This window comes from Alexandromys fortis, unplaced genomic scaffold (genome assembly GCF_014885135.2).
Source record: "Alexandromys fortis isolate MF-2015 unplaced genomic scaffold, M_Fortis_MF-2015_v1.1 scaffold_5, whole genome shotgun sequence".
Lineage (NCBI taxonomy): Eukaryota > Metazoa > Chordata > Mammalia > Rodentia > Cricetidae > Alexandromys > Alexandromys fortis.
This window is the reverse complement of record NW_026067924.1, coordinates 21,696,325-21,722,312: the sequence shown is the minus strand read 5'-3', so window position 1 is coordinate 21,722,312 and position 25,988 is coordinate 21,696,325. Positions and strand designations below refer to the sequence as shown.

Below are 25,988 nucleotides of genomic sequence, written 5' to 3'. Positions count from 1 at the left end.
ATTCTTCTGTCAGTGACCCAATGAAGACATGGCTACAGGCTGAAAATGTGATTCTGTGTTTCAAAGCACTGGTTCCTCTTCCACAGGACCCAAGTTTGGTTCTCAGGATCCTCATGGTAGCTCATGACCCCTTAAATCCTACTCCAGGAAACCCAGTTCTCTTTTCTGGCCTCTGAGGGCACTTGCACCCAATGTGTGTGCCTCCCTCCTCCCAAAAAGACACATAATTTAAAATAAATTTTTTTTACAAAGAGGACCTGTCTAGACAGAATGACTGCAGAAAACCTGAAGAATGAGTGTTGGGCGATTTCAGAGGAGTTTAGCCATAACTCAAGGGTGTCAGCTGCGCTGTGATGTTCTATACTGTTTTGTCTTTAAGGCCACATGATGGCTTAGGTTCATAGTCTAATATAGTAACATTCAGCGACATAAACTTGTCTGTTTCTGTGTTTTTTAAGGGTAAAACTTCTGTTGTACACATTTTAGATTTCACCTTCCTGGGAAAAACTATGGGATGTGTCCAGACCTTGATGTCACTGCTCTTGGAAATACCATCATTTCCAAGACGATGATATTTAGCCTGGAGTGATCAAATCTCCGAGGGAGACAGGGAGAAAGTCCTATCCCATCACAGAATGACAGGTGACCGTGAACGACATAACGTTTTAGCAGGCAGTGTGTAGCTGGTTGCTGAGTAGTCGTTCCCTCCATTCATCTTGTTTGCAAGCGTGTAAGAACTATTGCTCATATGAAAACAATACACGTTTCTAATTGACCAACTAACTAGCTAGCTAACTACGTAAGCATACACAGTCCCTTAGTTGGCACTGTCATCTACATTATGGTCTGAAAATCATCCTTATTAGAACAAGTTCTCAGTTTTGCCAAAGTCTGTTGTAACACCCGAGACTGACATATTAAATTCCAAACCTAAAACTGTTTTAATTGGATCCCAGTCCCTGGACGTAGTGAAATTCCAGGGTACAGATGTTGTCAAAAGCTGTTGCATGGTTCCTGGCACTCGGCTAAGTGGCAGTGGTGAGGGCAGTGGACTGTAGCATTGTCTCTCAAATTCATTATGATGACACTGGAAATGCCATGTACTCAGTTTTTCTTGTCCTCATGGTGAACTAAATTGATTCTTAAAGAGCCTGGAAACACCTTTGTTAGGTTGCCCCATTTTCCATTGGAAGGGATTGATTCAAGATGATTCTTCAGTGGGCTACACCAATTCTTTCTTATTCCACTCCTTCACAACACAGCCACAAATGTAAAACCAGGGGTGGTTCATGACCACAAGAAAAGTTGGGTAGCCTCTATTTGCGACGTTTTAGCATCTACCTTCACTGCATTGGCCAACAACCTTGCTGCTGTTGATGCAGTGGGCTGATTCTTCGGGATGGGACTGGGCTTCCTACAGCTCTCTATCCAGCTCAGCTGGGGCTGCAGTCTGAAGGTTTAGGAGACTGTCATAATGGAAGAGCAACTGCGTTCACGAATTGTTAAGAGAGCTGAGGTCCAAAATACCAGAAGGTTCATCAGGATGTTCTCAACAGTTAGGGGAGCAGGGCAGAGGCGGATGTCAGCTGGGAAATGGATCCAGAGACTCAGAGCCAGGACAGCATGAGCAAGGGAAAGCAGTTCATGATCAAGGGAACACATCCAGAAAAGGGAGGTGAGAGGATGAGGGCTGGGTAGGTCACCCAACCTGCCTCAGCATGAACAAGGGATAAAAATACTTTCTAGGCCCTAGATGGCTTGGCCATTAAAATCACTGGCTGCTCTTCCAGATGCCCTGGACTTGATTCCCAGCACCTACATGATAGCACACAAAGGCCTAGAACTCTGGTTCTGGGGGATCCAACACTCTCTTCTGGCCTCCACAGGCACCAGACATGCAAGTGGTGCACAGATCTGCATGCATGTAAATTACCCATACCTATATAATAAATAAAATGACCAAAAACAAAGAGTTTCCATGCTGTTGGCATCCCCAGGTTATGGGGTCTTTGGGAATGGTCCTGATGAAAATGGGAATACATTGTATTCTACGCTGAGAATGGTTGCTGAGACTCAAACCTGCTCTTTCTCAAAAGTATCATGAGTTTCTGTGTTTTCTCTGTCTCTGTTTCTTTCTCCTATTTTAACTGCTGGGCCACACCCTTCTTTAAGTTTTTGATGTAATGCTTCTGAGGTATATTACAAGAATATTATATAGCTTAATTAAGATTCATTATGTAAGGGGCAATAAAATGGTTTTCAAAATAATAGTTGGAAATTGTAAATACTCTGCCTATACTAAAATAAAACTCTCTCTCCAACCCCCAATTTTGCTTTTGTTTTCCCATCTTCCTTTGTTTTTGTGCTTTAATTATTTTTCTTTTTGGAGACAGTATAATTTTCTTTTTTTCACTGTGTAGTTCACTGTAGATCAGACAGGCCTAGAAATCCACCTGCCTCTGCCTCTGCCTCTCTTGTGCTAGGACCATCAGGGTTGGCATTCTCATATCTCAATCTCTTATTGCTCAAGATTTGTTATAGATTTGGGGATCCTTAGTTAAATGCAATTCTCGAGAAACTGAGCTGAGATGAAATTTATTGTGCCTCTGTCTGTATAGAGTGGAGCACCTCAGGAACACAACCTGAGGACCCAGCATCTCTATCAGGTCCCTAGGACAATAAAGCCCGCAGACAAAAGCACTGGAGCAGCTGAGCCTTGTTTTCTTACATGTGCCAGGCCTGGAAAGTCAGAAACGTTTTCAAGGAAAGTGTCTTTCCAGACAACGTTTGGCTCAAGAAACAGAATGCTCGACTGAGACTCAGGTAGGAACTTGACTTCTGAGTAGACAGTGTGCTCCGAGGCACATGTACAAGAAACACCCTTATGTTTCCCTGCTTTGATATTCCTACCACGACGGTGTATTGCCTCAAGGCCAGAAGATGGCTGCTACAGCTCTAACCACAACATCTCTGTTCGAGGCAAAGGGAAGAAATGTCTGGCACTGTTTATGTTTCTGTCAGTAATGGGCAAGCTCCAGCAACCAGAACTGAATCAACATTGCTTGCAACAGAGAAAGCTGTAGGGGATGTGTACATGTTATTTTTCCAGTCTTTAGGGAGGAGGTATCTGGGAGAGTGAGGTAGGGAATAAACTTGCCTAAAAGTGATTGCCACACCTCGCTAAAATATAGGCCCAGCACAGGGAAGCTATTAAAACCCAAAGGTAAGATCTTATTTGTTTAACTTGGGCACTTTTACTGGGTTTTCTTATTTAAATGGAACTGCTTGGCATGCCATAAGCAACCTCTGAAAAGCGTGGTACAGCTGAGAGCCTCAGAGAATGACTCCATCCTTACGTTGGGCAGTGTATGGGAAGGGCAAAGGCGGTGTTCAAGAGGGAGTGTATTTCCTCACTTCTCCGTGTGCTTTTCTCTGCTTATGCCCCACCTTTTCATAAAATAATTTCACAGAAACCATTACGGAGCAGCACAAATTAAAATTAGAGCATAAGGCCTCTATCTCCACAGCAAAGAGCAGGCTGAATGCAGGGACCTGGTAGAGACGCCATCCTCCTTGAGGTGACGGAGCCCTGCAAGTGGGCATCTATGTGTCCTTCATGTTTTTATTAGTCAGAAGACAGGTCTCAGCACTTTCAACCACAGGTCTGGGACCACGAAGAAAAGCAGAAGGGTGGGGAAGGAAACAGACTCCTCAACCCATTCAATCTATTTTCTTGCCTAGCTCTTTCCCTTCTCTTTTGTCTCATGGTTTTCCTGAGAGAAATTTTGTTCTATTCCTTCAGCTGTAGCAGGAATATGCTTTTCTCTGGGCCTGGGGCAAAGCACAGGGCTTGGCAGGCATCACAGTACAGAAGCATTGGTGACAGATCTGTCTCTACAGCTGCCTGGCCACTAGGAGTTTTGTTGTCTACATGATGCTTCTTCTGCTAAGGGACATATTTACTACTACTACTACTATTACTATCATTCAGCTAATTAACAGTTTTGTGTTGCTTTCTTGGACTAAAGGAAAATGAAACACACATTGATTGAAAATACATAAGATATCAGACATTGGCCCTGTTTCAGCCTGCAGCGTTTGATCTAGCTGGGGTGGCGAAGGGAGCGTATTGCAGTTGGGTTAATCTATGTGTCCAAGGCCAGAGAGAATCAGTGGTAGGAGTGGGATCAGAGCTTGAGTATAAAACTGAAATCTGGGACCCTTGCATTATGGCACTTTAATGGAATTTTACACATTTATAAAACAGGGGTTAAGTCATTTTGATTTCCTCTCCTTCCCAGTCAATTTCTCTGGGAAAAAAAAACCCATCAGGAAGACTCCTAGGTATGGAGTTCCAAAGCTTGTTCATGACACCTTACTGACTCGCAGTTATGTGACCATGCTACACTTGAGGCTTCTCAAAACCTAGTATACCCACCTACAGAGTAGAGACAGTGACTATCATCCCAATAGCTTCATGATGATAATGGTATCGGCATGAAGGAATTGTGCCACAGTCAAATTATTTACTTTTTTGTTGGGAGGTGTTTTGGAGAAAAAAAAATAAGCTTTAATTATATTCAATGCATTACTTTTTATTACTGTGATCTCAAGATGTTAAAGAATTCTTTGGAATTCATTCATGGAATGACTTTTTAAGGAAAAACTGGCTGTCCTGTAGGAAAGGGAAGATTAAATGCTTCTTGGCTTAGACATTTGCAAAGCTAAGTGTGGACTCCACGGTACCCACCCCGATCTTTACAGTGATGAGTATGGTGGATAAAGAAGCAGCTGCTAACATCTGCCTTCTCATGAGACCTGGGGAGGCTACTTTTAGTCAAAGCTGTGTTCCAGGCATCCACCCTAGGCCTCGATGTAGATTATGATAAATCTGGGGGATTTTAATGTTGAGCAGGCACTTGGCTGTTCCTTAAGACGATTGGAGGAGCTTTTATCCTAGCAGATATCTCCTTTCTGGTATTGAGATGAGGTAGCTGTGGGGTGGTCAGGGTAAATGGTTTTCAAGACAGACATCTCCCGAGGCCAAGCCTACAGACGAACATAGGGTGGAGAAGGGAGCACAGGAACTGTGTGACACAACAGGTCTCAAGTGACAGTGTTCAGTTCCCCTGGAAGGAAGAGTTGCTCACACGTGGTCTTTCAGACCTGCAGCTCATACACTGACATCTGTCTCTAGGTTCCTGGCCTCCTCTGCATTACACAGCCCTCCGCTCATAGCCACCTCCGGACTCCTGGGCTTGACTGCATCACACAGATGCATGACTCAGGCTCTCACATCTGTCTCTGGGAGCTCATGGGCTCAGCTGCATTACACAGACCAGCGACTCACAGGCTCACAGTTGCCTGTAGGATCACTTAGACCCTAGACACTGAGCTGGCATTTCAGTTCTTCAGGAAGAGGGCAATTGTGAGAGTCATCCAATTCCCATACGGGTCTTAGTTTTAGCCTTTCGTTATTCAAGGGGATGTTAGCTGTCATTAAATAATTCAGCCACATGCCAGGCAGCTTGTGTTTGTTTGCCATGCCACGTAACTTCTTGGTTTTCTGTCTCATAATTTCAAATTCTTAAAAGTCAATGAGTAAGTTGAGATCTTCCTTTCTTTCTCCCCCAACCCCAACCCCTCTTTCTTTCCTTTCTCCTTGTGCAGTTGTGAACCAAACTCAGTTTATATATAGAAACTAAAAACACATCCTTGGCTGTGACCACACAAGAACAAGAAATTCGAAGGGATGCTCTCCCAGTATGACATCCTAACCACTAAACAGTATAGGGTAATGTACAAACACAAGAACAAGAGTACTAGACTGACTATCAAAAGGGGAAGGAAAGCAGTCAAATAAGAGAGTAGGAAAAATGCCTTTGGACTGTTGAAACAATTTAGCAATGGAATAAGTTACTAAGGGGCACATTTGTGGCTCCTTAAATCAAGGTGTTCAGGGGGAAAGAAAAGTGAGCTAGAACACATCCTCAGGTTGGCCTTGTTAAGCAGCATTTGTTAAGTGTAGACAGGATATGAGGGAGCTCCAGAACTATTCCCGTGGAATGTTGCAGGAACATCAGTGGTTGGCAGCACCATACTGTGCTGGACATCACGACTCTAAAAGACCGTGAGGGCAATGCAGCTTCAGCAACTCCCAGGCATGTTTCCAAACATGGAGATGCTTTATGCTCAGAAAACTGACTCAGGCTCATGATGAACATAGAAATATTATTGCCTGTGGGATCAATAGTGATAACTAATAACACATTAAATTTACAATTTAATGGATTACATTACTTGTTCTCATGTTAGCTAATTATAGATCAGACCCACATCCCATCTCATGAGTGCTTGATGTGGAATAGAGTGATTAGAATGGGCAGGTAAATCATGATTTGTGTTGTCTCATTTTGATTAGAAAACTCAAGGTCACCAGAGAATAGTTGTGAGTAGAAAGATGAACAGTAGAAAGATGGCAGGGTTGTATATGAGACAGAGAAGATGGGAGGAAAGGCTGGGAAGACCTTTCTTGTCTGAATATCTCTGTCTATGGGTTGTGAAAATGCTCCATGGCAATTTTTTTTTCTCAGAACTGCTTCAAGGACAAAATGAGAGACGTATTTTAATCCCTTTATCCTTTTCTAGTGAAGCCATCTTCCTGATTCCCTTTTTTGGTTATTTTCAAACATCAGAGGAAAACAGAAGTTCTCTGAGAGCTACATCTGTATTAAAGGTCCCCCCAACTCCTCAACCTTGACTGACTACAGCATCCTGTAGATTTGGGAGAGGTGGAATCTTGAGTCGTCTCAAGCCGAGTATAGTCACTTTCAGCCTGTGTCTTACTTAACATCCCCATGACGATGAAGTCACGCTGTCACAATGCGCTGCAAAGTTTACATTGTCGGCCTGGATGGATTATCATCTAAGATTGCTGTGAGGTAATGTCTGAGACCATAAGAAAAATCTCCCCGCTCTGGTGCAGCACTGCCGCATGCCCCTGGCAATGTATTTAATAAATGTTAACTTATGATATCCTCATGTGGCTATAAAAGGTCATGAAACCTCTTGCATGATAGCATAGGCCAATCATGGACACTTGCATATGCATTTCTTGACAGCCACTCAAATTTAGCCTATAATAGACAGTTTTCTTTTTCTTAAAGTAAAGGTGCTTTTTTTTTAGCCCTATTCAACAGATAATTAAATCAAGCATTTTTTTGAACATTTTCATTAGTTCTGATGTGCTGGTTTTGACTTGGCCAACCCATGTTCAACCTACAAAATAAATCAGCACCTTTCATCTGACAAGAAAGGGAAATATTTTGGCTTAATTTTTTATTAACAATTACTGAAACATATTTAGCTTTCAATCTATACATTCTGCTACTTCTGTTAGCTTAAGAAAGGTTTCTTGTAATTGGACTGACTTTCTGCCAATTACTAGTATGGTATTCAACTTTTTGAACCCACCATGTCTAATTCTCTATTTTTTCTTTCATGCTTTCCCTCATTTGTCCATTGTTCATCTCTTGGCATGTTTCTTTCATGAAGAGATGCTAACAATGCCACCGTCGCAGTTTGTTTATTCAGTTTCTTCCTCGTGGATGCCAGCCATGTTCTGTGATATGTGAAACTGAACAAAACGTATAAATTATACATTATATTGTGTGTGTAAAGTTATGTGCTGTAATAAGAGCGGCGGGGCTGTGTCCCCAGCACCCCGGCCGCTTGGCTAGCTTATGCCCCGAAATAACAACACACAAACTGTATTCTTTTAAACACTGCTTGGCCCATTACTATCTAGCCTCTTCTAGGCTAATTCTCACATATTAATTTAGCCCATTTCTAATCAGGTATGTAGCACCCCAAGGTGCGCTTACCAGGAAGATTCTAGCCAATGTCCATCCTGGGTCGGAGCTTCCTGGGAGAGAGGAGCCTGGCATCTCTGCTCCAGAAAGCAGAGCTGTCAAGTCTGAGCTCACTTCCTCTTCCTCCCAGCATTCTGTTCTGTTTACTCCACCCACCTACATTCTAAGCTATGAGGCCAAGCAGCTTGTTTATTACTTAACCAATGAAATCAACAGATTGGTATATGACACTCCCACATAAGTTATGTGCTGGATTAAGAGTTTGACTATGAAGGCTAGTGATGAATGTTTTTACGATATTATTTCTATTTCTAAGGTCATAAAAATATATGATGTTACTTAAATTCTAACAGAACTCTGATGAGATTTATGCCCTCCATCTAGAGATTGTCCATGGCTTAATCGGTGTCATGGGGGCTTCTTCAATGCATATGGGGCCAGGATCTACATTACACCTCCCCATTCCTAGTTCAGGAAGCTATGGTTATGAGCTAGGAACTGCCTCTTTATGTTCTGATTTACTTGAGGAAGTTTCTAAGATAAAAACTGGAGAAAAAAGAAAACAGACTGAAGAGTTATTTCTGTTGAGATAAACACCTCTTTATGCCTCAGGATCAAGGTAGAACCTACATTTCCTCAGAAGCCCTTCCCCAAATCCTCTAAGTACTGAGTGGGCTGGAACGAAAGAAAGCATTCATAACAATTGATTCTGATATTTTAGGATTCTTATGATAATACCAGACAGTCTTAGAGTCATGGAGATGAAGATTCAGAGAAGTAAACCAATCCAGATGACAAATTTCCTACCATCCAGACATAGAGAACAGAAAACAGACCAGGTCTCAAGCAAAAAGCACCCACTTCAACTCACAGTGTACATGCCAGCTGTATAACAGGCATGATCCACCCAGAATACAGAGACAATATAACAGGCCTGAGGAAATACAGAGGTATAGCAGCCAAGCAAATAAAACAGTTTGATGGTGTGGAAACAGATAAAAAAAATCTCAAGGTAAGGAACAGAACTTACTTTTCCCCTCTAAAATGTTTTAGAACAAATGAAGCCCAAAGGGCAAAGAGAACTTTTTTGACTTATATTCAGTTTGTAAGAACACTGGTATTATTCTTTAGTTAAAAACAAAAAGTAGAAGAGATAGATGACAGAGTTGAAGTCCTGGGACTCAGAGTAAAGATACAGAAAATATGAGAGAAAAAGAACATCATGGACATTAGTCCAAAAGATTCACTATCTAATTAGTTAAAAGTTATGATCTATCATGGAACAATGTACCTCCATATGGTAATGGTTACTGTCTCTCATAAGTTTTAATAAAATCCATCATCAATGCATGCAGAACATGGGCGAAGGTTTCAGTCACAGGACCTTGTTCTATTTTTCTACTACTTTTCAGTAGAGCACAGAGCCTACATCCTAGGAACAACAAGCAGGGAAATGGACACAGCATGGCTCTTAATTGTTTTTAGGAGTAGGAAAGAGAAAATAGTCAAGGTCCCAATGGGAAGAATGCCAAGGGGGCTGCCATTCAAAAGTAGTCATGAAGCTGATGAATTAAGTCAAAGTAGCCTATAGCGAATCCCTGGGTAGTCACAATATGGGTGCTTATAAGGGTATAAAGCTCAGGGAATATGCGGTGCCAGGGGATGAGTTAGAAATTGTCAACACCCACTGAACCCATAAAACAGGGATAATGTCTCAAAAAGAATTTGAATGTAGACTAAGAAGAGAAGAAAAGGTTACCCTAGCAGAGAGGGAAAGTGAGCTCCCAAAGTTACCAGGAACCAGAATATCAAGACAACCAGGACCCAGGCAGGGGCAGTTGTGGCGGCTGGGGGCGGGAAAGGAAGAAACTCATTCACTGAAATTTTCTGTGGGACAGATTCTTTCTAGTGTTTGTGAGAACAGTTTTGATAGCTTTAGAGAGACAAGGCAAATTGCAGTTGAAAATTGAACTGGGGTCTTAGCACCCTTCAGTGGTCATGCAGGGGACCTTTAATAGAAAGGTTTCCCTTGGCAACACTCAGGACGCTTTGGGCCAATGAAAGGAAAAAGCATAACCCAAGCTTGATTTTTTTTTTACTCACTTGTATGGGTTGAGGTTTAAAAAAAATGCCACGTGTCTTGCTTGTAAGTGTGGGTTTTGAAAAATCAGATCATACCATGTACTAAGCAATACTCAAAAATTTTCTCCTTATTGCTCAGTTTTGCTCATTGTTTTTATGTGTGCTTATTATAGTTACTAGAATTTAAAAAAATAAAAACAATCATAGTTAGGAAGGAGGAACAACCTAGCTGTGATCTGCAGAGAGCCATCCAGAAGACATCTTGGTGGACACATACTCCTCATCCCATCAAGGTTGAAGAAACTCAATGAGCCCCCTACCTCTTTTCTGTTCCAGGCTTTAGGCAGAAGCTGGAGATTTTAGACATAGTGAAATTCATGTACTGGATTAAGGGAGACTGAGTCACCAACCCTAATCACCTGTGTACGTACATTAAAATCTGTCCTTACTGTCACGCCAATGCTTCTTTTTTTTTTTTTGACATTATCATCATAAGAACTGGTGTAGAAATCAAGTGGAAGTGCTAACTGAGATCTTCTAAATTTAATTTTCATCTTTAAAATTAGAATAGATATCTTTGATATCTATTAGTATATATAAACCAATAAGCTATGTATATACAGAGACACACATATATTTCAAAGTGAATAGGCCAATTAATGTTGGCTTGTTGGCCTTTATCACCATCTTAATTCAAGGCCTTCTTAGGTTCTGCCTAAGAATCTAGGCATTTCCTAGAATTCCTTCCAATGGGTTCGGCCCCCATCCTCCTTCTGCTCTTTGCACCATTCCTAACGGTCCCACTTGTTCCAGTGTCAGTAAGCTGCGATTTATTTTCAGATTTTACCCTACATGCTTGGTCCACTATCATCTTTCCAGACATTGGATCCCCAGTGAACAGTATTTCCTCAAGCCACGCAGCTTCCCAGATGTGGGGCATGGGTGAGTCTAAGAGTGGAACCACTAAAGGCTTTTGCCACGGCCACAAATGAGATGACTGAGAGTTATTGAAATCTTAGCTCAGTTGTACCTTCAGTGCATGTCCCAGGGACGAGCTATTTGGCTTTTTGAAATGTAAGAAACTTTATGGGAACAACAGGCAAACCTGCTTCAAAAGGTTGCTTAGTGGATGAAACGCGATTGCACATACATCAAATGTTTCACACGACAACAATAAAACCCACATGGTGTTCCTGCTCACTCGGAAGAATAATGTTAGAGCTTTGGCTATCATACCGTATATCTTGGGTGCCTCCTACACACTCCATAAGTTTGATTCATTCTGTTCTCCTTATTGGCCTTTGAATTCCTTAATAGCAGGGACTTTCATACCTACTCAGTCTAAGAAATCCATTCTCCAACCACATACTGTGTGGACCAGCTCTTCTTTACTTTTGTCTTTGGCATCTTGTCATTTAGTTGGTTCTTTGGAAACTCCATGCTTCTTAGCTCCTTGTATCTTCCTCCAGGCATAGCTAAACCTCATTCCTGTGTCTGTCTCCTGTATTCTTACATAATGATATTTGCATAAACCATTGGCTGCCTTCTGAATTCATTTCTTTCTTTCTCCTCGGTCATAGATTTATCAGCTTTCTATTGGCATTTTTTTCTTTTCCCTATCCCAGATAAGTCTTGCTATGTCACCCAGGTTGGCTTTGAGTATTCAGTGCTCTTTTGAGCCCTTCTGTCTGAGTCCTCCTACAAGAGCCCTCTTACCTGGGCCCTGTGCACTGGGCTTTCAGGCATGTACCATGCTGCCAGGCTTTTACCTCCTCTTTTGCTCTTGTCCGACCAGAACCTATCTTAACATGTCTCTGCATGCACCATTAACTGGGAAGCAATGGCCATGTCCACACTTTGAAACTGAAGACGCACGTGCAGCCCACAGCTAGGTTATCTGTCTCACAGCGTGGGCTGGGGGATATTTTTATCATGGTAGGATGGACGTTAGGATAGTAGTGCTTCATCAAAACAATCAGTTTCTCTCCTGTACACTGTGAGCTAAGAAACCAACTAGGCAACACACAAGAAGAAAGTGATTTGGTATCCCTGGGAACTGCAGTCGCTTTTAATGTCCCTGAACTCTACTGGCACCTGGAGCGCCTCAACTTTATTTGTGGTAGTCGGCTTTCTATCGCTGTGACAAAACGCCAGGGTGGGGATTTGACTCGTGCTCCAGAGGTTTCATTTCATAGTTATGTGGTTCTATTATCTGAGGGCCTGCGGTGAGAAAGAAGGTCTCAGAGGAATCCGGTGAATAAGATGCTCACTCACAGCAGCTGAGCAATGAGATGCTCTGGTCACAAGTCTACTTCAAAGGTAAGGCTCCAGAAACTCAAGTGCCTTCAACTAGACCCTGTCCACTTCAGCTGGCAGCAATTTAGGAATTGTCCCAGCTGCCAGATTCTTTGTACCCTCATTGGCTGACCTATGTCACCAGATACCTCCAAATTCTTTCTTGGCTCTCCATTCAGTTTTCTTCTCCCATCCTGACTGCTTTTCCAAATTCTGCACAGCCTTCTCTTTCTACACTTAAATATGGGGCTCCCAGGACTCTCTCTTGAAGATCTTCCCCACAGTCTCTACTCCCTCCTGGGAAGGCATTCACTGCTATAAGAAATGGATCTTCAAATGGTGATGTCTCAAAGTCAGCAATGACAGGAAATACACGTTCCTGGTTTATTGCACTTAAAGAATGACGTTCAGACTCAGGATCCCATCACAGAAGTCAAACAGTTATCAAAAGCTGGGCTTCGTAGTAGATGCCTGCAATTCCAGCGATTCACTAGGCTAGGGTAAGGAGACTGCAAGTTCAAGGCTGGCTATAGAGGGAGTGCAAAGCTAGCCTGGGAAATACAATGAGATTGACTGTCTCACGGTAAAAAGAAAAGTGAGCTGACAATGTACCCAGTGGTAGAATGCTTGCTCAGAGAGCACAGGGCTCTAGGTTCAATACCCAGCATAACAACAACAAAAACAATGCCCAGCTATCAGATAGCAGAGTGGGGTATGTTAAGCTATTTGAGGACAGAGGACAGCATCCTTACAACTCTCTACCGACTATCAGGGCTGTGATCCCGAATAGAGGGAAAAGTGCTATAAGATGCTTTAATAAGTAGCCCCTTCTGTGAGAATCTTTCTAGCCTTTGCATTCTCTTCCTCCTTCTGAAACTTGCTCCTAGATACAAAGAAGAGTCATTTTCCGTGTGAGGGTTGAGCTAACCTTCAAATGGATTAGGGTGCAACATACTACAATTAGGGGTACCCTGAAATTTTGACTCATCCAAAAATAAATAATAATAAATTGTCTCCCAGGGCAAGTTAGAGGAAAAAGAGATGTTATTTTTAATTTTTTAAAAAAATGTACAATTCAAAAGTGAGTCACAGGGTGTGGAAAAGACTGCTCTGTGTTTAATGGTAAGAACTTGCAGGGATCCCTAGTTCAGTTCCTGGTACCCATGTTAGGTGACTCACAAACTCCCGCTCCAAGAGATCTTACACTTCTCACCTCCTTGGACACTCTGTTTTTTTTTTTTCTTTCTTTTTTCATTTTTGGTTTTTCAAGACAGGGTTTCTCGGTAGCTTTGGAGCCTTTCCTGGAAACTAGTTCTTGTAGACCAGGGTGGTCTCAAACGCACAGAAATCTGCCTGCCTCTCCCTCCAAAGTGCTGGGATTAAAGGCCTGTCCCACCACAGCACGACTTTTTTGGACACTCCTAATGAACACACCACTACCCCAATGTGACTAGATAGAATAATTCTTAAACAAAAGGAATAAAACTACAACAGAGGTATTTTTGCATAATTCTGCAAGTAACAGAGAAGGATTTGGCAAAATGGCAAAGACAAAGTGGGCGTCTAAAACCTAAAGATATTTCAAATCAACAGTTGACTTACATGTAGAAAAAAATTGTAGGAACAAACAAAAATACTACTCAAAAGTGCAATAAATAGAAAAAAATCATTTTAAAAGCAATAGTTTTTTTTATAAAGAGAAAAATCTACTTCAAATTAAAAGTAAAATGCTATTCAATGAATTATCACTTTTTCTAATAGACAAATTTTATCTAAGGACATATCCAGAAGGTCCGAGTTTGCATATGTGAAGTTGTCCTGAAGCTCCTGGTCTTCACGACACAATGCGATTTGGATACTCAGGATTAAATAATAGAATTATAAAGAGAAATTTAGAAGAAAACACAGGTGAATATTAATTGGATTTCCTGATAGAAAACCTCAACAGCCGCAGAGAATGCTAGAAAGGTCTGCATGTACTTAAGTACTCTTTTGTTAGAAATACTGCAACAAAATGAAACGATAAATAATTAACACAGGAGAAGTCGTGGAAAATAGGTAACTGAAAGCAAGATGCAGTCTTTGCTCTCAAGGTTTGTTAGGAAGAGTAAAATATGCTTATATTAAATTGCTCATAATTCAGTTTTATTTGGAATATGTAAGTCTTTAACATAGTAGTGGTTCGAAAGAAACTCAAATGAAATATTTAATCTTAATGAGTAACTTAAAAATCCAAAATTAAAGAAAAAGTACACTAGATTTATCTTGGTAGGAGGACTGGAACTAGGCTAAGACCCAGGCTAACCTGCAGGCATGGGGCCTCACTCCTACACTGTTACAACCTGCAACAGGGTAACTTGGTAATGTGTATGGAAATATTAAATATGTCCACATTTGTAGATCCAAAACTTCATTTTCTAGGAGTTTATCTTATGGAAGTAATAAGATATGAAGTAAAAGCATTTTTTTAAAAATGCCTACAAAATTTCGGAACTGGTTTTACACTGTTAGTTGGTTGGCTCTAAAATAAAGGCATTTGTTTGATTTAATACCATTTGGACATTACTTTTCCAAGAAACATGGTCATTGACAACAGTCAACATATAATGAATGACAGATGAAAATATCAATTTATCCAATTACTCATTTTCAATTTTGCTTTGCACATACACTTAAATAGCAAAGATTCTGCGAAGGAGGATCATATGTGATTCACATTTCTTATATCTGCATGCATTTTCATGTTCCTTGTAGAGAATTATATGTTCCTCTTATGTTCAGAATGAGTGGTATCTGAAAGGCGATTGACTGGGAGTGGGCTCCTCAGCTGCCTTCTAAAGCGCCCTTCTATGCTAATGTGCCAGAAGAGGGCGCTGCTGTCTCTTTCCAAGGGAGTAACAGCTCAGTCACCTGGTAAATCCGGATATTCTCCCCAGTACAGAATTTGATTTCCTTGGTGGTCACGTTGTTTTTTTCTGCCTGAGAAAATTTCATAAGAGTTCCAAGTGACCCTATGGGAACGTCCTATAGTCACAGTATTAACAAACACAGTGTTTGTAATTTATATTTGGTGAACCTTTGCTGGGCACCTTCTATAACTCACGGGTACCCCTTCATTGGAAGAGGAGTGAAGTAAAGCATGAGCTGAGCCCTAGAGAGGCTGAAAACTGCCACAGGCACAGTTCGCCCCTCAGGAGTGTGAATCAGCCACCAATTACCTGGTTGTCCCTGTGCCTTCCCGTCGTGGCATTTTTTGCTTAAGGAAGCTAACAATCTGGAGATCTCAGAGTTGCTTTGCGTTATTATTAATTGAGTTGTTGTGTAACTTTGCCTGGCATGTCCTTCCTGCAGCAGCCTCTCATTCTGAAGGCCTGTCCATCTCCTGGTAGACTGCTCATGATTCAGTCCTGAGCCGGAAAAGACCCAAGGAGTAAGGCTTCACCCCTGATTATTGCTCTCTGCTTTTGCTGAGTCAATTTTACCATGACCCAGATCCCCCAGGATTCTGGTCCTCTCTTCTGTTCTACCATTACATCTCTCATGTGTGTCCAACTAAACTTTATTTGACTCTGAGTCCTCAAAACACCCCAAGGTTAGACCTCAAGTAAGGGAACACCTGCTAGATGCCAGTTTATGAGCTTGGAGACAACTCAGACTATGGTAAACCATTTTTTTTTCTGGTGTGCAGAATGTGTCTGTGTGTGTGTGTGTGTCTGTGTGTGTGTCCGTACATCATCATGGGGACAGTCAGACAGTTTTCGTATGGTCAAAAGAAAAGACAGGTTGGATGTTCATATATATATATATATATATATATATAGGGATATATATAGGAATATAATCTAAGAACTTGGGAGCTGGAGGCAGGAGGATGGCAAGGCCAAGCTCTGTCTTCTTTGGCTGTTAGACCTTGTCTAACAACAACAACAACAATCAACCAACCAAACAAACAAAAACCAAAAGTAAAAAAAGGAAAAGAGAACAGAAAATGTGGCCATGGGATGATGCTGTATTCTCTGCAATCTATGCTGAAGTGGTCTTCCTTCCCTTTTGTCCACCTGCCTCTTCTGTCCCTGGAATTCTCCACTTGGTAAGTAGGAGTGCATGAGGAACTGGGCCACACAAACGTCAGCTAGCTGGTGACTTTCAAGTTAGTGAAGCTACGCTAGTCAGCTACAGAATGCTTCCAGGTCTTTCCGATGGTTCGTGTACAAGGACAGTGAAGGCTCATTTTAGCCAGTGGCCGCATTGTCTACATATCAGTCATGGTCTATGTGCTGGGCTTGTGATGATGGCTTTATCCTGTATACAATGATTGTTATCTGTGGAGGACGTGCCTTTGGACCAGTGCTCACTAGTCAGGGGAACTGAACTATGATAGCAAAGATCTGTTAAAAGTCCTCAAGTCTGAAACCAACAAATTAACCCCCATGTAGTCTAACTTCAAGACCCGTATGACTAGTCCCTAATTTTTGCCAGTATCCCAGTGGGATTTTCACATTTTGGAACTCAGGTGTGCGTAACCCAAGGCCCAGGCCACCACGAAGACATGCCAGAACTGCCTTCTGCAATTGGCTGCTGCCACCAGGGTCCAAGAGAAGCACAGGTCGTTTGGAGTAGCATCCTTTCAGAGACTGCCTCAATCTCGTGCTTAGGAAGAAACTGTCCTGGGCTTGTTCTTTCCTGGACTGAAGACCCTTAGTGAGACTTGGCCCTGTTGTGCCTCTGTATGAAAAACGAACTCTTCTCCGGGAGTCTGAAGCGAAGGTTAGCGATGGCTGCTCGGAGGGGGAAAGTGAGAAATGGTAATCACTTTCATATGACACTTGAGAAATGGTATAATAAAGCTGAGTAAATTGGAGCATGAGTGAGCCAGCCCTTTGCTTAATGATGTCACTCACTCTGTGCTTCCTCCAGCCTATGATTAATAAAAGGGGGTTATTACAGTAACTCACTCCTAGTGGGCAGCAGTGACGTCAGCAGCAGCTGAGCAAACTGACTACATTTAGTCGTGCGTGTGTATGTGGGCATTTTTTCCCCCCCTGTGACTAACATGAAGCTAACAGCATCTAATAAAACAAAAAGCTTCTTGAAAGTTAAGGAAGTTATTGGTGAACTCTTCTCTACTTGGGAGCACCATTGCGATTGTTCTCACTTCATAGATAAATGGTGGTAGAGTTTGGCCAAAATGACATTATTGGCCTTCCAGTCGTTTAATTAAAGTGATCACACATGGCCTTTGAGAGACGAGATTTTCACCTTGACTAGAACAACTGTTCTTCCACCTATCATATCAGCCCTTCTTTTAGGAGGAGTGAGTAAGTGGTCAGAGCAGGGACTGTGGCCGTAAATTGTCTTTGGAAAGTTTAAGATTACAGAATTCAGTGACTCCAGCTAAACGGCACAAGATCGTCCTTTCTTACACTTTGCTTCCCCAAACTGATTAATGCGGACAGAGTCCTGCTTACTAGTCTACCTTTCCAAACCTGACCTTCCTGAGATTAGAGTAGGGCTCCTGGAAATATTTATTGACCAGGCCGGGCTGCTGCCAGCATGTGCTGCCAGGACATGCATTGGGGAGGTCACAGTGCAGTGAGGAGCAGCACCCTAGCCACTATGGCTTAGACGTGCCTGGGAGCTGCTCCCACAGAGGGACACAACCTTTGGACTTTATCAGGACATGCAGGAGGGAGCAATTCCCTGATCTAACACACACACACACACACACACGACAGCTTCAAGCTTTTTATTGGCTTTCCCCTCTTGGATCTATAATAGGAGGACACGTTCTAGAGGTATCTTTGTGAATAAGCAAAATTGGATTGGAATTAAAGTCTCTGTTGTCTTGGCATTCTCATGGAATCTATTATACGTTAAATTTCTGTGTCTTCAACCCAGGAACCAGGGACTTGATGTCTTAGGGGATCCAGGTAAGGGAAGGAAGGTAATGCTCTGTTCTAGGTTCCTCTGAGAATGCTTCCCATAATCTTCTAGGGGGAAATAAATCAGTTTAGGTAGCAGATGTTTCCTGGTTGGGTTTAAACTGAGTTATGATCATTCATGAACGTTATGCATGCTGGTCAGAATTTTGAGAAGGCATTTTTGTGTGGTTTCTCTATAGGTTACAAGTGATTATTGAGTATGCATGTACTATCCATTCTTGGGAAGAAATCCAGGCATTTATGAATCATTTCGGAGTTGATTGAGGCTTTTGGTTCTAAAATGACCATTTACCTGAGTAGACCATGACTCACACGGTGGAGGAGATGGCATGGCGTCATGATGTCTAAGACACTCCCCTATGGCTCTGTCCATTGACAGATGAACTTTGACTTACCTTCTCCTTTCTGGGTGATCTGAGCCACTCAGAAGCTAAGCCATGAACTTGAACTGTATTCACAAGCATGGTAGCTTGTCTTCAGCTACTTCTGTCTGAGATATTTATCATTTGTGTTGATGGCGCTTTTTCTGTGTCTTTCACAATCATGCCTGGGACCTCTCAGAGAAACAGCAGCACCCAGAGGGCCACAGCCTTCCTTTAAGATTCTTACTTCCTTATAAGACATTCGCAGGACATTATATTGTTTGGAATGTACACTAGGATTGAGGCAAGAACTCTGCTTTTTTTTTCGTTGGGTGTTTATTGTATATCATTCTCTTAAGGTACTAGACAATAAAATGAAACTATTTTTGATTTTTTTCTTTTTAAAAGTTAAGGTAAACATAGCTTTCTCACATCGGTAAAAATCGACTTTGGGGAATTCTCTGGTGCGTTGATTGACATGTTACTGAGTTGCTGAAGTGAAGATGCCTGTTCTTCATTTACTCATTTTTTTTCCAAATATGTTGTCTTTGAACACCTTGGGTATGAATCAGTTTATTTAGATTTGTTGCTTGCCCCCAAGACTGTCCTTGGTTTGACCCAAAAGCTGGCAGGAAATGTATGGAGGGTATATGAGACGATAGGGTGGGAACAACAAGGTGGTCTAGGAAAAGTCAATTATCTGGTGCCTCTTGTGAGTCTCTCGCCATTGGGCATCTCACACACGCACACACACACACACACACACACACACACACACACACACAAGGAAGCAGCGTCACTTCAATCACTAATACTTTGCGTAATCGAATCCTTTCCAGTGTTGTAGTCTGGGTTTCCAGGTCCTCTTGGAGCACGCATGGAAAGGGAATTGAGTGAAACCATACAATCATGACTCTAACTCAGGGCTTCTCCACTGTATAATCATTGCCAATTTCTCTAGCGTGGGCATCATCCTGTGCTGTGCATTGTGGGAAGGCTCTCAGCATCCGTGGCCTCTGTTCAGTAGATGCCAGTGGCACCTCATTCCTGGTTGCGGCAGTTGAAAACAATGTCAACTGTCCCGGGGAACAGAACTGTTTCTGCTGAGAACCACTGTTCTGGAACGAAGTAGAATAGTTTACTTTTTTTCCTTCCTTTTCTTTTCCCGTTTTATCTCTAGCGTCTGGGTGCACTGTTCAGTTAACAATCTTCAATCGTCTGAGAGCAGGCCCTCTTAGGTAGCCTGAGGCCTGGAGGGATATTCCGGTAGTTGTGAGAAAAGTGTGAGTTTTAGGAAATAGGGTTTTGGGAGTAACTATTTCTGATTTGTTCGTTTTGATACATTTCAGAGAAATTTTTAATGTTCCTCTTTCCCTTTCCACCTCTGTTTTGAAGTACAACACCCCCTACCCCCCCTCCCATACCCCCCTTTGATTTTGACGGCAAAGCACTGCTCTGTTTCTGGCCCAAATCCTTGTATCGAACATTTGGTCCAAACTGGCTCCAGGCTGTGGTCGGTAGGAAACAAGATAGGTCTGCCAAACCCATACTCCACTGAAGCCATTGGATTAGATGCTTCACCAGGGACTCCCACAGTCTACCCAGAAAATACCCACTCAGAATCCTTCCTCCTCTTTCCGGATGCTGAACTGCCTCTTGGGGTGTGTGTGTGTGGGGGTGACCGCTCACAAGGAGGCAAGGGTTTCCTTCTTAAACCCAGAATAACCCCCAGCTGCCGAGAACACCTAGAAAGCCCTTTTCATTTCCAGAGTCACGTTTCATGTTCACTTTCCCAGTGGGGATGAGGCACAAATCATGATTTTTTTTTTTTTTTTTGGAAACAGATTTTTTCATGGGAAGGAAACCAAACACCCTGAGTTGTCAGCAGCTTGTCCGTGCCTCTGAACCACCAGCCTCCTGTCATTCAGCTGAATCAGAGGATACTTCTCAGTCACCTGCTAAGGGTGTTCACGTCCCCTGTTTGGTATATTTGGCTAAATCACAGGTTCTATGAGCAGCCGCTAACCACAGAGTCGTGGACAATGGCCCCCTTTCCAAGTCTGGCTCCTCGATTCGGGAACGGTGAGGGGAGAGCGATTAATAGTCTGAATAAAAGCTTGAGGACATACGGTTTGCCGGAGAGAAAAAGTGAATATTCTCACTTCTTGATCTCTGCCAACTTTATACTGGCCCAGCTGCTGCTCAGGGCAAACACACTAGTCCAGAGTTAGCTGTGCCCCTAAGATACGTGCCACCCCAAGCCACAGGCCAGCACCCAAATGCAGGTCTCCCCATCAGCACAAAGGAGCTCTATCCTCAAAAGAACTTTGTTTCTTGACCAGCTCGCTAATTGTGATTGAAAACACCAGCTCCCCAGCAATGCTCACGCATCCGAGTTAGCAGAAACAAGACAGGCCCTAATTGCTCCATTTACATAAAAGTAGAAACATACAACTTCTAAATATAAATCTCTGGCACATCGTTTCTTTTGCAATTACAGTAAAATAAGGTACCAGTTTCCCTCCGGGCTCCTCCTCACAGCAAGCTGCTCCCCGGGTTCGCTAGTGGCTGCTCCTCCAGGCGAGCACAGGGCCAGCTTGGAGTTGGAGCTTTGTTAAGTAGCCAGTAAATCAGTACGCCTCCGCTAGGTGCAGCGCGGTGGCAGCGGGCCACTCTGCCAGTGCGGTAGTCGGTGGGACCGAACTCCACACTCGGGAAAGGGGCAGTCTGCGGGCGCCAGGCCTGTGCTGCCGCTCGCCTCGGTCGGCCCGGAGACCGCCAGCCCCACTGCAGGTCCCGGTCCCTGACATTCCCTGGCACTGAGGGCTGGGATCAGAGATTCCCAGCTGCACTCACTGAACAGTGATTTTTTTTTTCCTTCCCCTCCCTGAATTCTTTAGCTGCCAAAAGGGGGGGAAAAATCAAGAGCTGCGCTTTTAAACGAAGTTGCCCTTGCTGGTGCTCAGGGTAAAAATAGAGGCGGCCGCTTGGACCGGCTTGGCCCTGAGTCCAGGCGTCCCGCGAGCCGGGCTGGAGCTGCGCATTCGGGAGTGATCCCTGGAAACTACCAGCAGGTGCTGCTCAAGGTACGGTGGCAGGCTGAGAAGGGACAGGGCCTGGGTGCAGGGAGTCTTCGCGGGAGGGGCAGGAAGTGAAAGAGAAACCAACCCGGTTCAGAGCTGTGCTGACCAGCGCACGCCCTGGGCCCTGGAATTCAGCAGGGAAACGCTGATCCCCAGCCCAGAATATTCCACAGAAGCTATTTTAACCTGCCTGCTTCCTTCACCACCCCAACTTGATTTCCACGGAAAGAGAGGAGACTTTCCCAGCTCTGAGGTTGGGGTATCCAGCTACTACGTCATGTCATAGCTGATAGACTGACTTAGCAGGTGGGCACTTCCCGTGGTGTCAAAGGCCAACAGGGTCTCAGAGTGACCCCTGTAAGGTGGCCTCTGCAGTCAGGGTCCTGAACATTCCCACGACACACATGTACCAGAGATAGCATTCTTTATGACCACTGAGTTTTGACCCTGAGATTATAGATCCCATTTTATAGATGGAAACACTGAGGCTTGTGTTTAAATGATGAGGAAGCCTCAGAGTTCGGGGTCTGATCGAGGCACTTCCCTGTGCCACCCACACTACATTGGGGTGTAAGTGGTGCTTTCCCTGAAATGATGTGTGAGGCAGGGGGTGAGTTTCGATGCTTAGAGCCTCTTATCAAACAGTATGGAAGTGCCTCTCTTCCAAGGGTTTGTGTTCATCCTGGGGTGGGTATGGGATGGAGCATCTCTGCTTTTCTTTCGGTCTTTGCCACTCATATTCCTTGCTTTCCCCGTAACTTCATTTCCTACTTCAGTTCTGCAGTTCTTAGAATGCTCCTCTCTCCTCCTCCTCCCCCACACAGAGCTAGCACCCACACTTTGTAGTCAAGAGATACCCTTGCACAGACAGCTCCTGGTGTCCTAAAGGAACCTTCCCCCACTACACATCAGGAGACCAGAGCCTCTACATTTTGCTTGTGGGCACAGTGAAAAGTTTATTTTATGCATGTTAAATCCGGCACACAAAACAACATATCTGGTCATATGGCTTTCATTAGCTCCCAATTTTGCACATTTTATCCAACTTGTCATGTGAACCTGGCCAGTGCCTCGGCTGTACTCCTTCCTGAGCACAATGGCCTGTCTTCACTGTGCTTTATTGGGGTGTTCCTCTCTTAGCTCCCTGCCAGGGCGATCCCCCCCCAAAAAAGAAAAGTGCCCAAACTAACTTTACTTCTATTTCAAAGAAGAGTTCACTTCTTTTCATTAAACTCACGTTGATAATGTTTATAAATTATAGGACTTGAAGTTCTAGCCTAAAAGAACGATGTATGTTTTTTTTTCTCTCTCTGTGTGTGTGTGTGTGTGTGTACTTTTGTTTTGTTTTCTAGTTAGGAAGTTCACTTGCAAAGAAGGACCATTTCCCAAGTCTGGGGTGATGAATGATGTATGAAGCAGGCATTCAGTTTCAAGGTGTAAATTAATAGTGTGAGGCAAGGCAGAGAGACCATCACCACATGGACATACAGATTTTCCTAGGTTTTCCTCAAGAAACTGGCTATTTTAATCATAATTACAAAATTAGACTTCCCATAAAGAACACCGTGAATGTTTCTTTGCTGCGGGAAAGGAAAGTGCTGTGCAAATAGAGGGAGCTTTATGAAGGAGCAGATGTTTTATGTACAGACATGAAACGTGAAGTGTGAGGAGGATGAAGTCAGAACGGGGCAGTCTTGGAGATGGTGGAGGTGTGCCTGCTCGACTCTCTCCTTTTTTTTTTTTTTTTTGTAAAGCATGGACTAACTCTAGCCACAGGCTTTCCTGCTCAGTACATCACCCAGGTAGTGTCTCAGAAGCCAAGAGGGATTTCCATAGATAATGAATTATGAAATGTCTCACTCTGGAAAAACTAGTCATCTGCTGATGTCATGCTGATCCTAACCAATCCTAAACAAAGCCCCAGCCCTCCTCTTTGAGAGGTACCAATGTGTGAGTGTAGGACTAAGTACTACAGTATAAAACTTCACAGTGCCAATGCCATGAAGAGGAGCTCAGGCAGCTCTGACCTTATGATACAAGAACCGGCTGGCAAACCAGAAGGGATCTGAAAGGTAATGCTTTTTAAACTCTTGCTTATGTGCTCTCTACACATTGAAAGTCACTATGGCTAAGGGGACTTTTACAACTTTTTGGCACCTTCGTAGGTATTGTAATTTGTATCGTTTTCTATTGTGTAGGCAGGTTAATACTGTTTTTAATAGTCCTGGAGCATGCAAATAGATTATGTGTTTATACAACCCACTCAGCACACATATACAAGTACATATGCCAAAGAGAAAGCTATTTTTAAGAGTTCCATTTGCAAACAGTAAATTCAGGGAACACACACATATTCACATGCAGAGAGAATCCAAACATTGATAAGTTGCTCTTATCCAAATGCTACTATTAGGACTCTTGAGTTGTTTAGAGTCATTAAACTTTTAGCTCTATGTTAGTCTGTCTTGTAAAACTTAACTGCACCACAAAATGCTCCGGGTTCTGTATCTGAGACTCCAAATAGGTGGGTGACGTTATTATAACACAAAGATGTTTTAGTGAACCATTGTAATTCCCATGCCCCTGCTACCCTCATTCTTTAACCCCCCTTCCTAAAAATGAGAGTTTTAGGTAATATGCAAAAACAGCAGAGTCCTCAGTGTTTCTGGAACTCAGAGTCCTCCCACCCCTGCAAAGGTGTCAGAGGGCTTATAACCAAGAATGTCTTGTGCCTTGTTACTTTCTGAGAAAGGTCGCATTTGTAAGGTTCAGGAAGGCATGGCTACCTGTCAGAACTGGAAGTTTAACTTAGTGTCATGATTTTATCAACCTCTTCTCCTTGGATGTAGACCTTATGCTTCTAGTCCTGACACCTATTAACTCTGTCCTCCTGACCTGCTTTGCTTGACTAAAATGCTGCGAACATGGTACGCCTCAGGTAGAAGCAGAGTGTATCTACGGAAACGAAGAGGGCTTATGTGTAGGGAAGAAGCTGAGAGGGAAGGACAGCTTTAACAGATGGACGCTTTAAAGATACTTCTGCAAGATAAAAGCAATAAGACAGAAATGAAAAGGGGGTGTGCAGAACTTAAAAAAAAGCCTCAGAAAGCCATTGTTTGAAAATGCACATTTGTCTTGTTCTGTGAGCACTGTAATCCTTGATGATTTCAGCTCTGCTGTTACTTTGAAGGGAATTAGGAAGCAGCTAAGCTGGCTGCCAGGAGTACTATGGTCAAGACTGGGGGTGGGCATGCAGAAAACAAAATAAAACCAGCACATGCCAGAGAAAAAGGATTTTGTCGATATATTTCAGAGATTCTTTCCCCATAGGGCAGCTATTCACATTGTAAGAGTATATTCTTTTTAATGAAAGAGCATGTGAGAAAGGCCAAATGAATTCTGTGCTTTATCTGTGAAGCCAGGGAAAAGGGACAGTAGGCTATAATTTGTGAGATGTGTGCATCCAGGGCAGGGAGAGAAGGAGAGAGAGAGAGAGAGAGAGAGAGAGAGAGAGAGAGAGAGAGAGAGAGAGAGAGAAAGGAGAGAAGAGAGAACCTCTTCTCTGCTCTGACTAGGGCATGTAAAATGCTGCTTGCCCAAGGGAGCTTCCAATGCCCTGCTGCGGTGCCCAGTTGGCAAAAGCAGAGTGTATTATATGACCCCAGACAAAAGTTCTGCTGCGCTCCAGGTCCCATCGGATCGCCTGCTGGCATGAGGACCCTGGACATTTAAATATGAATGAATGGCAGAAAGAAATGCTTCTGGATTCTGTCAGGCAGAACAGCCAGCTGTCTCAGCCCCTCTGCCCCAGGCCCAGTCCCCTGACCTGTATCTACTGAGGACTTCCCTCAGCCCCACGTCAAGGCCAGGTGGGTGCTTGCCTGCTCCCGGGTAGTGAAAGGCCATGGGAGAGAGGACTTCAGGGGCACACTTTCCAATCAAGTTATCTCAGTGAATGGAAACAGCGCATTTAGTTTGTTTGGATTTCCCCTTCCAAAGAAGGAAGGTGAACCGGATTGAGCAGAGAAAGATGAAAAGAAGAAAAAAAAAGTAGAAGAAAAAGAAAGAAATTTCTAGACCAAAAGTGAACCGAATTAGGAGCATTTATTGTAAAAAGGACTGAAAAGTCACCCCCCACCCCCAGAGAAGGGTAGGATTTGAAGAGAGGTGTGCGTGAGGGAGCAAGGAGCAGAAGGCAGGCAGCCTGTCAGAAACGGGCTGTCCCTCCTCCCCAGTCACAGCTCTTACTCACAGACGCCCTCCCTCTCCCATTCACTCGCTCACTTAGGGCCAATCCGCCTCTCTCTCTCTCTCTCTCTCTCTCTCTCTCTCTCTCTCTCTCTCTCTCTCTCC

At 43.3% G+C, this 25,988-nt stretch overlaps 1 protein-coding gene across 2 annotated transcripts in view; it reads left to right on the top strand.

Annotated features, from left to right (window-relative positions):
- Positions 1–21,254: 21,254 nt before the first annotated feature.
- Inhba (inhibin subunit beta A) overlaps positions 21,255–25,988 on the top strand; it is a 19,828-nt gene continuing 15,094 nt past the window's right edge. The window contains exon 1 of one of the 2 annotated variants that reach the window (XM_050142276.1): positions 21,255–21,638. The gene's annotated coding sequence lies outside the window, so the exon portion shown is untranslated. Of the gene's footprint in view, positions 21,639–23,551; positions 23,708–25,988 lie in introns of those variants that run through there. The other variant, XM_050142274.1, reaches the window with a different exon arrangement.